Here is a 5,839-nt window from a genome sequence, read left to right as displayed (position 1 = left end):
AAGGGGAATGAAACCTGAGGCGGATCTTGTTATTATTATTTGAAATGTATGATAAATATTTGACTTGTTCTTAATTATGTGTTCTTAATTCTTGTTTTGATATTCCAGGATATTGATTCAAGTTAAGCTCTTATTCAGAGAAGGAATAGACCCTGTCTAAGAGTAAATTTATCATAATTAAGCGGAGTTGATTGCACGCCTAGAGATAGGGTGATAAGATTTTTCCTGATTAGGGTAAAACCTAACAAGGGAATCCATAGATCGAGTTAATGCAATTCTAAGATGTTAATTAGAAATAGATTTCAACTATTCAACTTAGGATTAGACGTTATTAGTCTCGAGAGAGATACTAATATAACTTAGGGATTTCTACGAATCAAGTCAAATGAATAAATCGTCTGATTCAGAGTCAAATAACGAGTGAAGTCTAGGTGGATTTTTCCTTAGGTATTGTCTTAATCAATCGAATTTTCCCAAAAGTATTTTCCCAAATTTTCTCTCTGTGCATTCTTAGTTAGTAATCAGTTTAGATAACTAAACATCTTAATTTTTAGGCTAGATAACAAAAAGGAAGTAAATACTAGTACTCGTAGTTCTTTTGGGTTCGACAATATAGTCTTGCTAAACTATACTATTGTTCGATAGGTACACTTGCCTTAATCGTGATAATAAGTTAGTCTGAAGAACGATTCTTTCATAAATCTTTAAAACCTGTCATGAATATCACGTATCAAGTTTTTGGCGCCGTTGCCGGGGAACTAGGATATTAGGAACACTTGATTTTTATTACTTTAGCCATTTTACTTTTTATTGCAATTTTAATTTTTATTTTATTTTCTAATTCTTCGTTTATTTTTTTCTGGCAGGTTTTTCTAGTTTATGACCAGAAGAAACCCGTCAGGACCATTATTGTTTGATAGTGAGATCGATAGCACAGTTCACAGAAATTGAAGAGAAATAAGAAGAAGCGTACGATACACAAAAGAGCAAGAGGATGATACTTCAACCACAACCAAGGAGATGGCTGAAAACCAAGGAAATCTGCTACCTCTTGCGATTGCTGTTAATTAGAATCCTGCTTCGTGCACTATGTATGATGCTAAACCTTTTTTAACAGGAACTGAATCGAGCATTGTTAGACCTACTGTAGCTGCAAATACTTTTGAACTGAAATCTAACACAATTCAAATGATACAGCAATTTGTTTAGTTTGATGGTTTGCAGGACGAAGATCCCAACGCTCACTTGGCAAACTTTTTGGAACTATGTGATACATTTAAAATTAATTGCGTTTCTGATGACGTCATTCGCCTTTGGTTTTTCCCTTTTTCATTGAGAAACAAAGCTAAGAAATGGTTGAATTCATTACCACGGGGGTCAATCACTACTTGGGAACAAATGACCGAAAAGTTTTTATTAAAATATTTTTCGCCGGCTAAAACGGCTAAATTACGTAATGATATCTCTTCTTTTGTGCAGATGGATTTAGAAACACTCTGCGATGCATGGGAGAGATACAAGGACCTCTTGAGAAGATGCCCTCACCATGGGTTACCACTCTGGCTATAGGTTCAAACCTTTCATAATGGCCTGAATCCTTCGACTCGACAAATGGTTGATACAGCTGCTGGTGGAACCATCAATAATAAGACACCTGAAGATGCCTATGAATTTATAGAGGAGATGTCACTGAATAACTATCAGTGGCAAGTCATGAGGACAAAGCCAACAAAAACAGTCGGTGTTTATAACGTTGATTCGGTCACCATGCTCACTAATCAAGTAGAACTCTTGAATAAGAAAATTGATGGTTTTCTTAGTTATTCACAAGTTACCTAGTAATGCATTGCGAAGCAAGTGGAGGTGGATCAAGTAGTTCAAAATACCCACCTTATGGCCACAACATAGAGAACGAGTAGTTAAATTACATGGGTAATAATTCTCGATCTCAAAACAATCCTTATAGCAATACTTACAATGCAGGTTAGAGGAACCACCCAAATTTTTCATGGGGAGGCCAAGGAAATCAGAGATCACCACCCCCTCCAGGCTTTCAGCAACCACCGTACTAGCAGGAGAAAAAGCCAAACCTTGAGGAAATGCTAACCAAATTCATCTCGGTGTCAGAAACTCATTTTTAGAATACTAAGATAGCACTTAAAAATCAACAAGCATCAATCTAGGGGCCCAAAACTCAGATTAAACAGCTCGCCAAGTTGATTTCCAAACGACCACAAGGTAGCCTGCCAAGCAACACTGAATCTAACCTAAGGGAGCAACTTAACGCGATTGTCGTTCAAGATAAGAAAGGGTTAGTTGCAAAACCAAGGCCAGAAACGATGGTAAGCAAAGGTAAGAATGAGGTAGGCCAAAATGACCCAAAGTCGGTGAGTACAGAATATAAACCTTGTGTGCCATACCCCAATGTGACAAAGAAAGACCAATCAGATGAACAATTTGGTAAATTAATTAAACTTTTAAGGAAACTACATATTAACTTACCGTTTATTGAAGCCCTTTTGCAGATGCCAAACGCAGTCAAGTTTTTAAAAGAGCTTTTAACAAATAAACGAAAGTTGGATAAGGCATCGCATGTGGAGTTGAATGCAGTTTGCTCAGTCATATTATAGAATAAGCTACCCAACAAATTGAAGGATCTAGGGAGTTTTACGATTCCTTGTTTAATTGGTAGTTTAGATGTTCATAATGCATTGGCTGACTTAGGGGCAAGCATTAATGTTATGCCTTATAAAATGTTTAAACAGCTAGGTCTTGGGAAACCCAAACAAACTAGGATGAGCATTCAATTGGCTGATAAGACCATTAGATTTCCTAGGGGTATCATTGAAGATGTTCTTATTAAGATCAATAAATTTATATACCCAGTAGACTTTGTTGTTCTAGACATGGAAGAGGATAGTAACGCACCTTTAATTTTAGGATGACCCGTTTTAGCGACTGCTAGAACCATTATTGATGTTGGTACAGGTGAACTCACGCTTCGTGTGGGAGACGAAATAATCACCCTTCAAGCTCGTAATTCGAATAACACATCAAAAATTGAAGGTGGTTGTATAAATCATTCTACTAGTATTGATCAACACCCTCTATGCAGGAAACAGTTTCGGAGAACTCATATAAGTTGTGTTCAAACAAAAATAAAGGACCTATTTATGAAGAACGAAGGCTACAAATCGAGGAGCTAGATGAATAGCGGACATAGAAATCGAGAACACCCAATAAACCGAAATCGAGCTAGGACAAGCTCAATACCTCACCAAATCAAGTTAAGGTTGGAGACAAAGTACTACTAGATGCAGCAGATCCTCGCATTGCCAGTCCTAAACCTAATGAAGAAATTCCTCTTATGATACTTAGTATTTTCCCATATGGTACAGTCGAGGTAATTCATCCTAAATTCAGCACATTTAAGGTAAACAATACCCATCTTAAACCTTGTGTTGATAAAGTTGATAGCAGGGATGAGGAGTGTAAACTCCTCGCATCACCTTGACCGTGCAGAAGAGAGGTAAGTCGAGCTTAGACTATAAATAAGGGCTTCTAAGGAGGCAACCCGAGTAGTAAAAGCGTTAATTTCTTTAAAATTTTAGTTTTTAACATCTAACATGCTAACCGAATCATGGAACGCAGACTTTCTAAAGATCACACGGCTAGGCACACGGGCATGCAATAGGCCGTGTGAAAACAGGGCAAGATTTTTTCCCCAATACAGGATGCGATAAGTTGCCACGACCGTGTGACGTGGCCATGGGTGAAACTGCCAAAACAACACGGGCGTGTGCCTCGAAACCGTGGTTGAAACTGAGAATGTAACATGGGCTTGCGACACGCCCGTGCCATCTATCCGTGGTTGACACTGTCAAAATGAACACGAGCGTCGACCTATGTACAGGGCGTGGGAGAAGCGAACGAAGCAAGACACGGCTTTTACATTATTCATATCACTGGGCCGAAGCCTTTACTATAAACGGTATGGCCCATAGGCCCAAATCAATACCACATGCACTATTAATAGATGTATGCAAGCCCGTTTGGGGAGACTACTCAACCCACCAACCGCTACTCTCCACCCGTACCAACCAAGCTCTCCATGTGGGGAATAACTCAACCCACCCAACCAAACTCTCCACTAGCAGCGTAGCTGCTTTATCATATAACTGGAGGCCTAGCATCTTTTAATAACTGGGGCAAAGCCCTTTTCGGTAAACTGAGGCAAAGCCCTTTTCGGTAAACTGGGGCATAGCCCTTTTGCACTTCCTCCATTCATATAAAACCCAACCCATGCATATATGTATATATCATGGCATATCATGTGCATATCATGGCATATTATGTACAAATCAGTATCACATGCATATCAATTATAACATAACCCTAGGAGTATAATAGTCATTTTCACCTAGGGGCAAAAATGTCATTTTCACTTTATAAGGGTAATTTTGTAATTTTACCAAAATATTAGGGTTTTCCATGTTCATTAAAAATTATCAATAACTCCAAGTGTTTAAACAATGATTTTAACGCACTTGATCAAATTTGGGCTTTTGGGCCCAAAACCCCTAATGGGCCCTACGAATGCCGATCTAGCCCTTTAAACCCTCATAATCCAAATTTTACATCAGATCCACTCGTTTAACAAGTAGTATATCCAAGTTCCATTTTCTATCAAATTTACCCCAAATGGGCCCGGAAGCCCATTGGGCTCGATTTTAGCCCTTCGAGGCCCAACTTACCGTGATACCGAAAATCGTGCTCTTACCTGTTCCAACGATCCCGATCATCAAATTAGCGAATCTAACTAACCTATGAGCGTTCGCATGTTCACGAGTCCTCGAAATGCCAGAATTTTAGCATTTCGGCTTTTCGGCATAAGTCGATTTAAGCTACGAAAGAGGGTTCGTTACACACCTACTTTGTGACGTTCACCAACGAAGTCTCCTAAGACAACCTAAAATTATTCATCTCCTTTTTTAGTGTACAAATCATACTTATCAAACCCAAAATCTACCTTACCAGATTCGGCCAAAGATCCCTAATGGCCATAGTTCACTTACCTTCACAGGGTCTGACGATATGATCCAAGCTTATCCAAATCGACACCCCATGCCTTGCTACTCCTCCAACGTAACTATTCCACTATACAAACCATAAAAATCAAATGAAGAAGCCCAATAAAGCTTATATCTCTAATCGGCCACCTCCCTAAACTATAGGGGTTTCGGCTTTTTTCAACAGTTACTACTGAATCAATTTAGAGTACGAATACTTACCACAGTCTCCCTTCTTGAACCATTTAAAGCTTAGAAGATAAAGGGATTGGCCACCAAAAAGTGAAGGGAAAAAGAGGGTTACTGGTCAATAAAGAATCAGCACCACCAAGCTTCACAGGTTCGACTTTTGCGGCTTTTCGGCAGAAGTGGAGGTAAGGAAAGAAGTAGTAGATGAACGGAAGGGAGTAGTGAACTAGTTTTGGAAAAAGAAAATGAAGAAATATGATGGATGGAAGGGTGGTAGGTTGGCTAGAGAAGAAGAAAGAAAAAGAAAAGACTAATCCTATGGTTTACAAAGAAGAAAACGGCACAACAAGCTCCCAAATGCCGAAATACTAACCTAATACCCCTTTGTCAAAATCCCTTCTTTAATCCACTCTATTTGGCCAACTCTATCTCTCTCTAAAATCCTTAAAATCGCTCCTCTTATCACTCCTTAATCCATGTGTTTGATTGATTCAAACTCTCTCCCACAAAGTTCCATTCGGCTACAACTCCTACAAGCTCAAAGCATAAAAATAACATCACATTTGCCATCACAGGGAATC

At 38.9% G+C, this 5,839-nt stretch overlaps 1 non-coding gene across 1 annotated transcript; it reads right to left on the bottom strand.

Annotated features, from left to right (window-relative positions):
* Positions 1–1,446: 1,446 nt before the first annotated feature.
* Positions 1,447–1,553, bottom strand: LOC121207359 (small nucleolar RNA R71). The gene has a single exon (XR_005902450.1). It is a non-coding gene; the product is annotated as a small nucleolar RNA R71 (small nucleolar RNA).
* Between the last annotated feature and the right edge of the window lie 4,286 nt (positions 1,554–5,839).

The sequence above is a fragment of the Gossypium hirsutum genome, chromosome A09 (genome assembly GCF_007990345.1).
Source record: "Gossypium hirsutum isolate 1008001.06 chromosome A09, Gossypium_hirsutum_v2.1, whole genome shotgun sequence".
Classification (NCBI taxonomy): Eukaryota; Viridiplantae; Streptophyta; class Magnoliopsida; order Malvales; family Malvaceae; genus Gossypium; species Gossypium hirsutum.
This window is presented reverse-complemented; position numbering and strand designations above follow the sequence as displayed.